The following is a 12,311-nucleotide window of genomic DNA, read 5'->3' on the forward strand; positions in this document are numbered from 1 at the left end:
AACAACAACAATAGAAACCCCCACAACATTCCATTACCCAGGAGATGTCTGTTCAGAAAAGTGAAATGCCCTTACTCTCAATTCTTTAATTTTTCCAAAGTCGACTGTGAACTGGGAGCCAGGATAGTTGTGAGAGTGACTGAGAGATGCTGCCCACCTGCGAAGGTGGCCCCCAAAGTTGCCTGAAGAAAACTTAGAAAGAGAGGCAGACACCCAATCATCTCCAATTATATACAGCTCTCATCTGGCCCCATGGAGCTGGTTCTTTGATGCTGTTGTTAATATTTAATGACTTGAGATTTCCTTAAGTGGCCCTGGCGAAGGGATGTAATTGGGACTGATTTTTCATGGCCATCGCTCGCTGTGGAAGAGAGGCACCAGATCCAGCCTGTGTTTTGATGTTGGGCTGATCTGCGTTCAAGTTCCATCCTGCTGTTTGCAAGCTGTGTGACTTAGGGCGCATTACTTAACACCTGAGCCTCAATTTCTCATCTGCAAAATTGCACTTATTAAGATAATGAATATAAATAAGCTGGGCACAATGGCTGGCACCTATGGCGTTCAGTGACAGGCATTACTATGGGAGGACTTGAATCTTTTGGCCCAATTATAGATGAGATCTGTGGATGGATGGACCTAGGTTGCTAAAATCCTTGAATTTAGAAACCAGAAATCCTGCCAATCCTTCTATGCCCAAGTACATGCCATTTGTACCCAAGGAACTCAAACTTAGTGTCACCTAAGCCATTTTTACACCTGAATAAATAGATAATGGAACAGAGAGAGATTCTTCATTATAGGGCAATACAATCTTTATTACATAGCGATTTTCCACTTGAGGAGCTTATGATGGAGCTGTCCGGGCTTACTCTTCACTGTCTTGGTGGAAGGGAGGGGTTAAGTATCCAGTGAATTGAACCCAAAGGAATGATACATCTCATGGCCAATTAGTATCTCCTGAGCACCCCACGGTTTGATTTACATATGAAAAGTGAACTGGGATCATCATTAAGATAACTTTAATCACAGAATTTCTTTGGCTCAATTAAGATAGCATTTTTGTACCTGTGATTAATCTACTCGTGAAAGAAAATGAGAGCAATCTTCACACGCCTCCCCTAATTTAATCAGTGTCTTCAAAATACTCTTTTAGTTGCTTTGAAAATCCTGGCTTGATGGTGAAAGGGCACTAGAGGTTCAGTAATGAATGTTTAGATAGTTGTTATTATAGTTTCTCACACACACACACGCACATACACACACACAGGTGCTGTTCATGATCAGAAAGAACAACTAACATGCTTACAATTCAAGGTCCTGTTTATACATGTGATATCAGGGCAAATCATTTTGTCTGTTTTCACTGAAAGTAAGTGATATTGTCTTTGGACTTTTCCCAATCATGCTTTTATAGTTAAACCCCAATAGTAAGTAACACGTAGAGACACTGACAACAGTAATTGAGGTAACAGGTATGCTTGCCTTCTAGGATAAAATTCGGTCAAGCTGGTAGAACTATCTTCCTTCATTTTGTGAGGATAAAGACAAGTTAAAAATAAGGAAATGGACACCCCCATGTTATTCGTAAAGCATTTATCTTAGAAAGCTTGTCCTGGTAAGTATTTTTCTCTTCTTCTCGAAATGTATATAAATCCTTTTGAAGACCAGGTAAGCCTTTTGTCAGCTCTCAGACCCCCAAATGCCTTTCTCAGGAGACTGGGAGCCATCACTTCGGGATGTGAACAGCAGAGGAGCCAGGACCCTTACCCCAGTTTCAGGGAGTGGAAATGAGAAGTTCGCTTTCTCCTCTGCATACCAGTAAAGCCAGTTAGATGACACAGATGGCCAGCCAACTACCAGGTCAAGTTAAGATGGACTGTGTGGGACAGACGGTGTGGTCAAGTCCTCATACTTGAGGACTAGTTATTATTTCTTGAAAACATGTATGTGCCTGGTCGGTGTCGCTCAGTGGTTGAACATTAACCTATGAACCAGGAGGTCACGGTTCAATTCCTGGTCAGGGCACATGCCTGGGTTGCGGGCTCGATCCCTCAGTATGGGGCGTGCAGGAGGCAGCTGATCAATGATTCTCTCTCATCATTGATGTTTCTCTCTCTCTCTCTCTCTCTCTCTCTTCCTCTCTGAAATCAATAAAAATATATTTTTAAAATAAGAAAACCACGTATGTAACGGGCTGTGTCTGCTTGGGTGAGATTGCATTCTACCTTTGGGGAGAGTGGCCCTCTCGGTGGACTGCCTGTGATGAGCATCAAGTGCGAGTAGGACTGTTGCTGTTAGAATAGAGCATCTCAGTGTAGCATTAGGTCCTCTGAAACCTGCTCCCTTTGTCATAACAATAATGTCGGAGGGGACGGCTGCTCCCACAGGGTTACTCCTGCATGCGGAGACAAGGGCAGAGCTCCCTGCACATCCGAGGGGCACCTGAAGCTCGAAAGACAAATACTCCCTCAGGTTTGGAGGCTGTTTGTTACCACAGCACAAAGCCGGTTATCCTAACGGATACCAGGAGAACCCACCAACCCAGCATAAGGTTGTGGATCTGGAAATAACATTCCGGCAGGTGTACAGGCGGATAAACACAGGCGCTGCCTCTATTATCATCAGGGCCATTAATTCAAATAAGTGGAAAAAACACTCCTGGGTTTTATATCTCCAGTTTCCAACCTGGAATTTCAAAGTCACTCAGGGTGTCTCCTGAGTTTTGTCTGTCATTGTTTTCTTACCAAATAAACACTGGGGGTGATTTGGGGAGTTAATGAATCTCGGCCGGATTCCTGTAACATCTTGAACTTTAATTGCATTCCCATGATTTAGTGGTGTTTTGAAGGGCGGATTTGAGCCTATGTGTCATATAAAGCATTACCAAGTCAGACTATGTTCGCACCAAAATGCTTAATTTGGTAAATAACTGAGAAATATTCATTGAGAGCAGCGCTTCAAAATTTCATAAGAAAACACTGATCTTTTTCATGCTTTTCAATTTATTTGCCTACGAAGTCAAACACACATTGCACGTGTTGCGTCTGGAATTCCAGTTCTGGAAATTTCATTTCACTTCACAAATTTGTGTTTGCAAGGTCAGAATACAAGAAGCAGCCTTATTTTCCATACAAACACAATTTCGGTAAAATGTACTCTGTGTAATAGGGTTACGCACTCCATAAAGTCCACCATCCATAGGATAGATAATTTAGGAAACGTATTACTCCGTTGCATTTAAATGTGATTTTTCTGTTAATAAAAACTTTCTTTTAAATGTTTAATAAAATCATACTTAGACCTAATTAGAAATATATATATAAATATGCAAATTAGGCTGGGACTCCATAACGGGTCACGACCAGACAGGAGGAGGCTACGCGTGCAGGTGAGGCCTGGAGTGGAGATGGAGACAGAGACCGGGGGGCCTGCGAGCCACTGAGCCCCAGCTTGGGCTGGCCCCCCAGAGCAGGAGCAGACATGGACAGGGACAGAGGGCCTGGCCCGCAGCCTCTGTGGCCGAGCGCAGGCCCAGAGAGGAGACGGCAGGCCCGCCTCCCGTGGAAGCAGCACGGGTCCCTCCCGCCTCCCATGGAATCAGAATTGGAGCAGGTCCCTCCTGGCTCCCGTGGAAGCTGCGCGGCTCCCTCCCAGCTCCCGTGGGCGCCAGTGGCTCACTTCTACCTCCCATGGAAGCCGCATTGCTCCCGTGGAAGCAGTGCGACTCCGGCTGGCGCGCGGCGGTTCCCACCGGCTCCCGCGGAAGCGATGGGCAGCCTACTGTACGCAATATCGTGCAATGGGCTACTAGTATTTAATAAAACAATTCACACCAAATTTTAAAGATAATACAGTTAATAAAAGTAGATAAGTAACCGCCCTAACCAGTTTGGCTCAGTGGATAGAGCGTCGGCCTGTGGACTGAAGGGTCCCAGGTTCTATTCCAGTCAAGGGCATGTACATTGGTTGCGGGCACAGCCCCAGTGGGGGTTGTGCAGGAGGCAGCTGATCGATGTCTCTCTCTCATCGATGTTTCTAACTCTCTATCCCTCTCCCTTCCTCTCTGTAAAAAATCAATAAAATATATAAAAAAAAGTAGATAAGTAACCGTTTAGTATATATATATATATATATATATAGATATAGATATAGATATAGATATAGATATAGATATAGATATAGATATAGATATAGATATAGATATAGATATATTTTTCTAAACATGAAGATTTACCATTCCTAATTCTCTATCTTAAAAGTAGAATATTTGTAAAACTTGTCCATAGCTCATGCTTTTCTGTGCAAGAGCTCTTGTGGGCAGTATCTTGTAACATGTCCTCTCTTTCTAGAAGATTCCAAGACTACCCCCTGACTCCAATAAAATGTTGCTTTTAAAGCACATTGAATCATTACTTTGGATAATCTTTGACCACCTGGATAGCCCTGCTCTTCTAGAAAGAGCAAGGATAACTTCCTTCAGGGTGATGCTCCTGATGTTTCTGGATCTCAAGCCAATTTGGATCCTGCTGGTTGGAGTCACGGAGTCACCTCCACAGCCCTTGTTTCCCAGATAAGGGCTCAGAGGGCCCTCTTGTTGGAACAGACAACCCTCTAAGGCCCAGATGGGTGTCAGATGAAGTTCCATACCCTCTGTGGCAAAAAAGGGCACAGGGTTTCCCACTGCCATTGCTTTCGGCAGAGGGGCTCAGAGCCTGTGAAGGTGTGATGGCCAAGCTAAGTGTCAGCCCTGGTATTCCACCCTTAGCCTCTTTCTAAGCCATATAAGTAACACTGACTTTCGTTGCAAATGACCAAGCTTCTTTTACCAAGTTGGACACAGAGGTACATATTAGAAAAAAAGTTGTATGTGGGGTGGAGAAAGGTGGGACCTCTCTTAACGGGGTGGGTAGGTGGTCCATTGATTGGTAGCTTATATGCCACAAAGCTTTCTTGGGGTCCAATCTGCTGGTCTGGGGGGATGGCCAAACTGGTTCAGAGCTGTTTCTAGTAGGAACCCCACCAGCTAAAGGTCATTAGTAGAAGGTCTGCTTCAGGTTGTTGAAAGACAAAGATTTTATGACCCTAAATGTCCAGAAGTTTGGAACAGGCTATGCTTGAGCCACACAGGTGAATGGACTCAGTAATCCATTCTGTCAATCACTGAATTCCCTTTCAGAAACCCCCAGGCACTCGTAGCTTTAAACATTTTCTGCAAAAGGGGGTATGGAAAATAAAGGAATGCGTCTGCTCCCCATAACAGTCTGTGGCTACATTTCCAATCACTGATTTCCCTGACAGCTTTTAAATTGCTTCAGGTTCTCCTCTTCCATTTACTCCTAGCTGATAGATGTTTACTGATTAAGTAGTGTTGCCTATAATTTGTCTTTAGTGTCCCAAAGCTAAAAGAAAAACAGATTCTGGAGCCTCTCATCACTGATTCAGCAATGTGGACAAGTCATTAAAACAACCTGAGCTTTAGTATTCTCAACTATAAAATGGAGGTACCAGGGCTGTTGGTCCAGTGCCATTCAATAACCCTATCGAATACCTTTCAACAGAACGTAACGATATCTTAGCAAGAATGTAGAAAATAGTTCCTTTGCAGAACAAAAAGTAATTTTAGCCAGGCCAGTGTGGTTCAGTGGTTGAGCATCAACCCATGAACCCGGAGGTCAGGGCACATGCCCGGGTTTCGGGCTCGATCCCCAGTAGGGGGCAGGCAGGAGGCAGCCAATAGATGATTCTCTCTCACCACTGATGTTTCTATTGCTCTCTCATTCTCCCTCCCTCTCTCTGAAATCAACCAAAGCATATTTTTTAAAAAGTAATGTTATAAAAGGTATTATAGGCACAAGTTAGCCAAATTTTTTGACCTGCCAGAAATTAGCATTTGAGTCATTTATGTATTTACTAGCAAATATTAAACAAGTGTCCACCATGTACCAGACCATGTGTAAGCTGAATATGGAGACAAGTTGTACAAGGCAAGTTCGCTCTCATAAAAGAAAAGGATTTTTAAAATGCATGAAACAAGGTAATCAAAGGCTCTATGTGAGAATCCTTTTGATTCAGAAAGTTGGGAACAGATAGAATACTTAGGTCAGAACACTAAGCTATCCAAGTTTATCCCAAATACAGACACTGATGGATCAATTCTTCTTAAACCTACAGTGTGGGTGGGCAACAGCAGCCACAGCTGCTGTGCCTAATTGCATTTCAAAATCCAGCACCTGAGGCCACATTAAAATTATCCTTCCCGAAGTTACTGCAGGGAATATGAACTTTGGTAGATAATTTACAATATAATTTTTTCAATCACTTCATCACAGGGAAGATTCAGTTTCCAGCAAATGAAGTAATCTTATTTAAAATGATATGTGAGTGGGTTGTGGAATCATTCCCCATCTAAATAAACATACTTTTGCTTTGTGAGCTATCCTAGAAAGAAAGCTTGAGTATTTGATTTTGGGAAGAATCACACTAAATAAATATCCCATCAAAACGGAAATTGAGCCCTAACCGGTTAGGCTCAGTGGATAGAGCGTTGGCCTGCGGACTCAGGGGTCCCAGGTTCGATTCTGGCCAAGGGCATGTACCTTGGTTGCGGGCACATCCCCAGTGGGGGGTGTGCAGGAGACAGCTGATTGATGTTTCTCTCTCATTGATGTGTCTAACTCTCTCTCCCTCTCCCTTCCTCTCTGAAAAAAATCAATAAAATATATTTTTTAAAAAACCAGAAATTGATGTTGTCTTAAAAATTAAGCTTCAGTAAGTGATTTTAGTTCCAAATAAGCTCAGTCTGTGATATACACACACACAGAAGTACAAGTGGCCCATGTGCAGTAAGGTGTTGGTTCATGTCTACGTTGTGTCCATGAATGGTGTCCAGACACATTTGATGATCTGCGAGGCACACAGCCAGAGTTATTTTGCACTAAAGAACTTTTTAAAAAAATATATTTTATTGATTTTTTACAGAGAGGAAGAGAGAGGGATAGAGAGTTAGAAACATCGATGAGAGAGAAACATCGATCAGCTGCCTCCTGCACACTTCCTACTGGGGATGTGCCTGCAACCAAGGTACGTCCCCTTGACCGGAATCGAACCTGGGACCCTTCAGTCCGCAGGCCGACACTCTATCCACTGAGCCAAACCAGTTTCGGCTGCACTAAAGAACTTTTAAGAGTCCTTAAAAAAAAAAAATCCTCAAGAGCCCAGCCAGTGCAGCTCAGTGATTCAGTGTTGACCTATGAACCAAGAGGTCACGGTTCGATTCCTGGTCAGGGCACATGCCTAGGTTGTGGTCTTGAGTGCAGGAGGCAACCAGTCAATGATTCTCTCTCATCATTGATGTTTCTATCTCTCTCTCTCCCTCTCCCTTCCACTCTGAAATCATTAAGTATCTATACATATAAAAAAAGCCCAGCAACTGGAATGCCAGAATGACTGGAATGATGAGAATGACCGGTCACTATGATGCACATTGTGGCAGCCAACTGCCCTGAGCCCCAGTCAGTGCCCACAACCTCCTGCGGCCCCTCCCACCCTGATTGGGGGCGGGGCCTGCCGGCCAACTGCCCATGGCCCCTCCCCCCCGCTGGCCCATGCAGGACCCCACCTGTGCATGAATTTGTGCACCGGGCCTCTAGTATATATATATTTAAGGAAGAGTAGTACTACTGTAGCTGCACCACGTGCCGGCTCTATTCTAAGCACCTTCTATGTATTAGCTCACGAAAACTCCTCCAGGTGGGTACTATCATAATCCCATTTACTGATGGGAAGCTGAGTTTCAGAAAGATTAAGTAATTTTCATGAAATCACACAGCTAATAAGGATTGGGACCAAGATCTAACTATCTGACCCCCCCATTTCTTTCCCAATGCCCCATTCCCAGGCCAGCTAGTGCCTGGGTGGTGTATGCTATGATAGCATTTGTTATCCACCTCTGACAATTCTTTTCTTGAGGACATTCACCCCAAAGGATACACGGGGGTGGCCAAAACCCATGGATCACATAGGCTACCTTCCTCCAGTGTCCGTTTTACTTGAAGATTTGGGAAACTTAAAAAAAAATCTCTTAAATATTTTTTAAACATATTTTATTGATTTTTACAGAGAGGAAGGGAGAGGGATAGAGAGTTAGAAACATCGATGAGAGAGAAACATTGATCATCTGCCTCCTGCACACCTAGTGGGGATGTGCTTGCAACCAAGGTACACGCCCTTGACTGGAATTGAACCTGGGACCCCTCAGTCCACAGGCCAACACTGTATCCACTGAGCCAAACCGGTTAGGACTCTTAAATATTTTTGATGCACCTGAACTCAAATACATATGAGTAGAATTCCACTTTCTCCTCAAAGGTGTATCCCTATTTGCTTTTGTGTGAAGGTGAGTGCAGGAGACTGCAAAGATGACTATAAACTCTATCCACATCCTTGCATGTGACCTTGTTTCTCTTCCCATGAAGAGGTAGCATCTTCTCTCATCCCTTTGAGTCTGGGAGGATCCTAATATTTGGAAAATGGGATGCTGACGAGGTTTTCAAAAGCACTCTGCAATGGGCTTGCTGCTCTTAGAACACCACTACCCTGTGAAGAAGCCCGGACTAGCCTGGTGGAGAATGACAGGCCACGGAAGAATGTGAAGAACTGAGGCACCCCAGCTGTCGGTCAACCAACCCCCCAAAATCTGTCCGCTCACTAGGACACATGAGTGGGCCCCAGAATAGATCAGCCTCATCCACATAAAAATTGTCCCGCTGGACCCAACCCCAAATTGCCAGTCCCCAGAACTGTGAGCTACATCCATGATCGTGGTTTTAAACCTCTACATTTGGGAGTGATCTGTCGCACCGGGAAAATTAACTGATACAGTGAGTAAGAGAGGGAAGGGAAAAGCCCAAGAAGTAAGCCATTCTTATTGGTTAGAAATGACTAGAAATTCCAGTGTGATTGTTTGCCCCACCTGTGCTCCACATTCTCAAACATCCTGAGTAACGGTTACATGAAACCATCGCTATTGTGGAGAATTTAAAGATAATCTTGAGAAAGTTAGCAATGAAAATGAAGCAAGTCTTGACCAGGAACAACAACAAAACACAATGGAACAAGCACATTTGAAATTATTTGAGACTTTCTTTGAAGTCAGTTTCAGACACACTTTGCAGAACAAGTACAGTTGGCCCTTGAACAACGTGGGTTTGAACTGCACGGGTCCACTTATACGCAGATTGTTTCCAATAGATACTGTAAATGTATTTCCTCATCCTATGATTGTCTTAATATCATTTTTTCCTCAAGCTTATTTTATTGTAAGAGTACACTATCCTATATAATAAAAGCGTAATATGCTAAGTGTCCAACTGATCAGTCGACCGTTTGGTTGACCACTTGACCAGTAGCTATGACGTGCACTGACCACCACAGGGCAGATGCTTCGACTGGTAGGTTAGCCTGCTGCTGGGGTCTGGCTGATTGGGACTGAGCGAGAGTGCCAGAAATGCCCTCCTGAAGTCCCTCCTCAGCCAGCTGGCCACCATCAGCAAGACAGCCTGATTGGCCCAAATCGCCAGCTAGGCAGAGGGACCCTACCCATGCACAAATTTGTGCACCGGGCCTCTAGTATATACATATAACACACAAAATATGTGTTACTAAACTGCTTACATTACTGGTAAGGCTTTTGGTCAACAGTATGAGTAGTTGAGTTTTTGGGGAGTTAAGCTTTTGGGGAGTCAAAAGTTATAGGTGGATTTTTGACTGGAGGGGTTGGAGGGTGGGGAGGGAGGTCAGTGCCTCTAACCCAGGGGTGGGCAAACTTTTTGACTCGAGGGCCACAATGGGTTCTTAAACTGGACCAGAGGGCCGGAACAAAAGCATGGATGGAGTGTTTGTGTGAACTAATATAAATTCAAAGTAAAGGAGCGGAGGGGAGAGCAAGAGAACCCTCCACTCTTTTGGCTCCGCGGGCCGGATTGAACAGCCAAAGGGGCCAGATCTGGCCTGCGGGCCGTAGTTTGCCCACGGCTGCTCTAATCCCTCTGGGTCAATTGAAATGAAAAAAAAAAGGAACAGAATGGTGAAACTGGAGCTGGCTTAAGCTATTTCAGACTCCAAAAAAGTAGTAATAAGGTGTGAAAGATACTCCTGTACGTTCACATGATCTATTCTGTTGTAATCCACAGACATATACAAAGAGTTGGCCGGAAAGCAAGGTTAGTCGGTTGTTTATACTGCATTTGGACGAGCACAAGGAAGCAATGAGCTGCCTCACTTACTGATTTCTTCGTTCCCTACGTTCATAGAGATGATGTTTATAAAATGATTGTGTATGTTCAATGAGGTGATCAAAATGATGCATTTTATAAAGGAAAAATGTGCACTACATCATCATCTTGTAGACAAGCTGCAATACAGTGGGAAGTGGCTTGCAGCCTGGCCGGTAGCACAGCAGTGACATCTTACGTTAGGCAGCGGGCGCTTTGTGTCCCGGGAACAGGCAGTAAAGGGACGCATTGTCTGCAGGGATTGAGAACCAACCGCAAAGCCTGTAAAAGCAGGCCCGCTTTCGATTAGGACCACGTGTTCCAGCAACTGCGGCTAATTGCAGTGATAACGTACACAGGTGCGGACAGCTCCCCGTGCACCCCCTCTGTGCCCACCTTTGCATGGTGCACGCTGTTACATGCATGATTGTCGCCTGATCTGCAAGGAGGTGCCAGCAGTCTATGCACTGAAGCCTGCATTGTTATGCTTCCCCAGGAGCAAAAACCGTAACAAAGAGGGAAAACCTGAATAAGGCGAATGAGTTCATTGTTAGTCATAAGAATAGAGGATACATCACAAAGGTAGAATGCTCTTAAAAATCCTGAGAAAAGTTGCCATTAATAGACATATCTTGGCCCTGACTGGTTTGGTTCAGTGGATAGAGCGTCAGCCTGCAGATTGAAGGGTCCCAGGTTCGATTCTGGCCAAGGACACATGCTTGGGTTGCAGGCTCGATCCCCAGTGGAAGGCGTGCAGGAGGCAGCTGATCAATGATTCTCTCTCATCATTGATGTTTCTATTTCTCTCTCCTCCCTTCCTTTCTGAAAGCAATAAAAATATATTGAAAAAAATAGACATATCTTGGTGGGCCTAGATTTTCAAAATTTCCTGAAATCAAGACAGAGCAAAAGGATTTCCTCATCTGACATCAGCCCCTCTCAATTTAGTCCTATTTTCTGATAATAATAATTTCAAAGTAACAATATTTTTGTCCATGAGCCAAAAAGATGAATAACATTGTTGATGATGGCAAGTTATTGAAAGCATATAGAAAACTTTAAATTAAAAATGTAAAATAGGCTACAAAATTCCCATGAATTTTAAAGATAAAATGTGAGATAGCAAATAATTTCATTGTTTACGGAGGCGCATTGTAAACGATACGTCCATCCTTTGCTTGTCTGTAGTTCGAGAACATTTTGATGAAAAATCTGAAGCTGTATGTTTTTCAGCATCAAATTTGCGCTGTTGTCTTATAATTTTTTATGAGTATTTCCTTCTTGTATGAATTCCTTCAAGGACATGGACCCAATTGCTTGTCTTTGCATCATCAGCACCTAGCACACAGCCTGATAGATGTCTGTTCCCCTCTAGCCCTTCTAAGGGTTTTAGTCCTGACCCTAACCCCTGCTCAACAGCATCAAAGTCAGCCCGGCTGGTATGGCTCAGTGGTTGAGTGTCGACCTACGGACTAGGAGGCCACGTGTTTGATTCCTGGTTGGGGCACATGCCTGGGTTGTGGGCTCAATCCCCAGTGTGGGGTGTGCAGGAGGTGGCCAATCGATGATTCCCTCTCATCATTGATATTCCTCTCTTTCTTTCCCTCTCTGAAATCAATAAAAAAATATTTTTAAAAAATATCATCATAGTCAGTCATGTTTGGTAACACATGCCTCTGCTCCCTGCTTTAGTGCCCCCTAATATATTTACTGCATGCACATATTTCAAGTATATATTGCCTATATGTACAAATATACATACACACTCCTATACACACATTCATACAGACACATATAAAATTTATCAAAGAATAAAAATTTTATCAGCCCTAAGCCCTTTAGCACAGCTTTTGTATTTTCTTTTTTGTGGTTCTTTTGTGATAGATAATTCTTGATTTCCTTAAAAGGAACTGTATGATAAGGTTATTAGATTTGAGGAGGCATTGTCTGAATTGACACTCCACACACACTCCATGTCCTTTCTGGCATTGTTGCCTGGGAGGCTGGTGCTTGGAAGGTAGAACTACAGTTCCCAGGACC

The sequence above is a fragment of the Plecotus auritus genome, assembly GCF_963455305.1.
Source record: "Plecotus auritus genome assembly, chromosome: 14".
NCBI lineage: Eukaryota > Metazoa > Chordata > Mammalia > Chiroptera > Vespertilionidae > Plecotus > Plecotus auritus.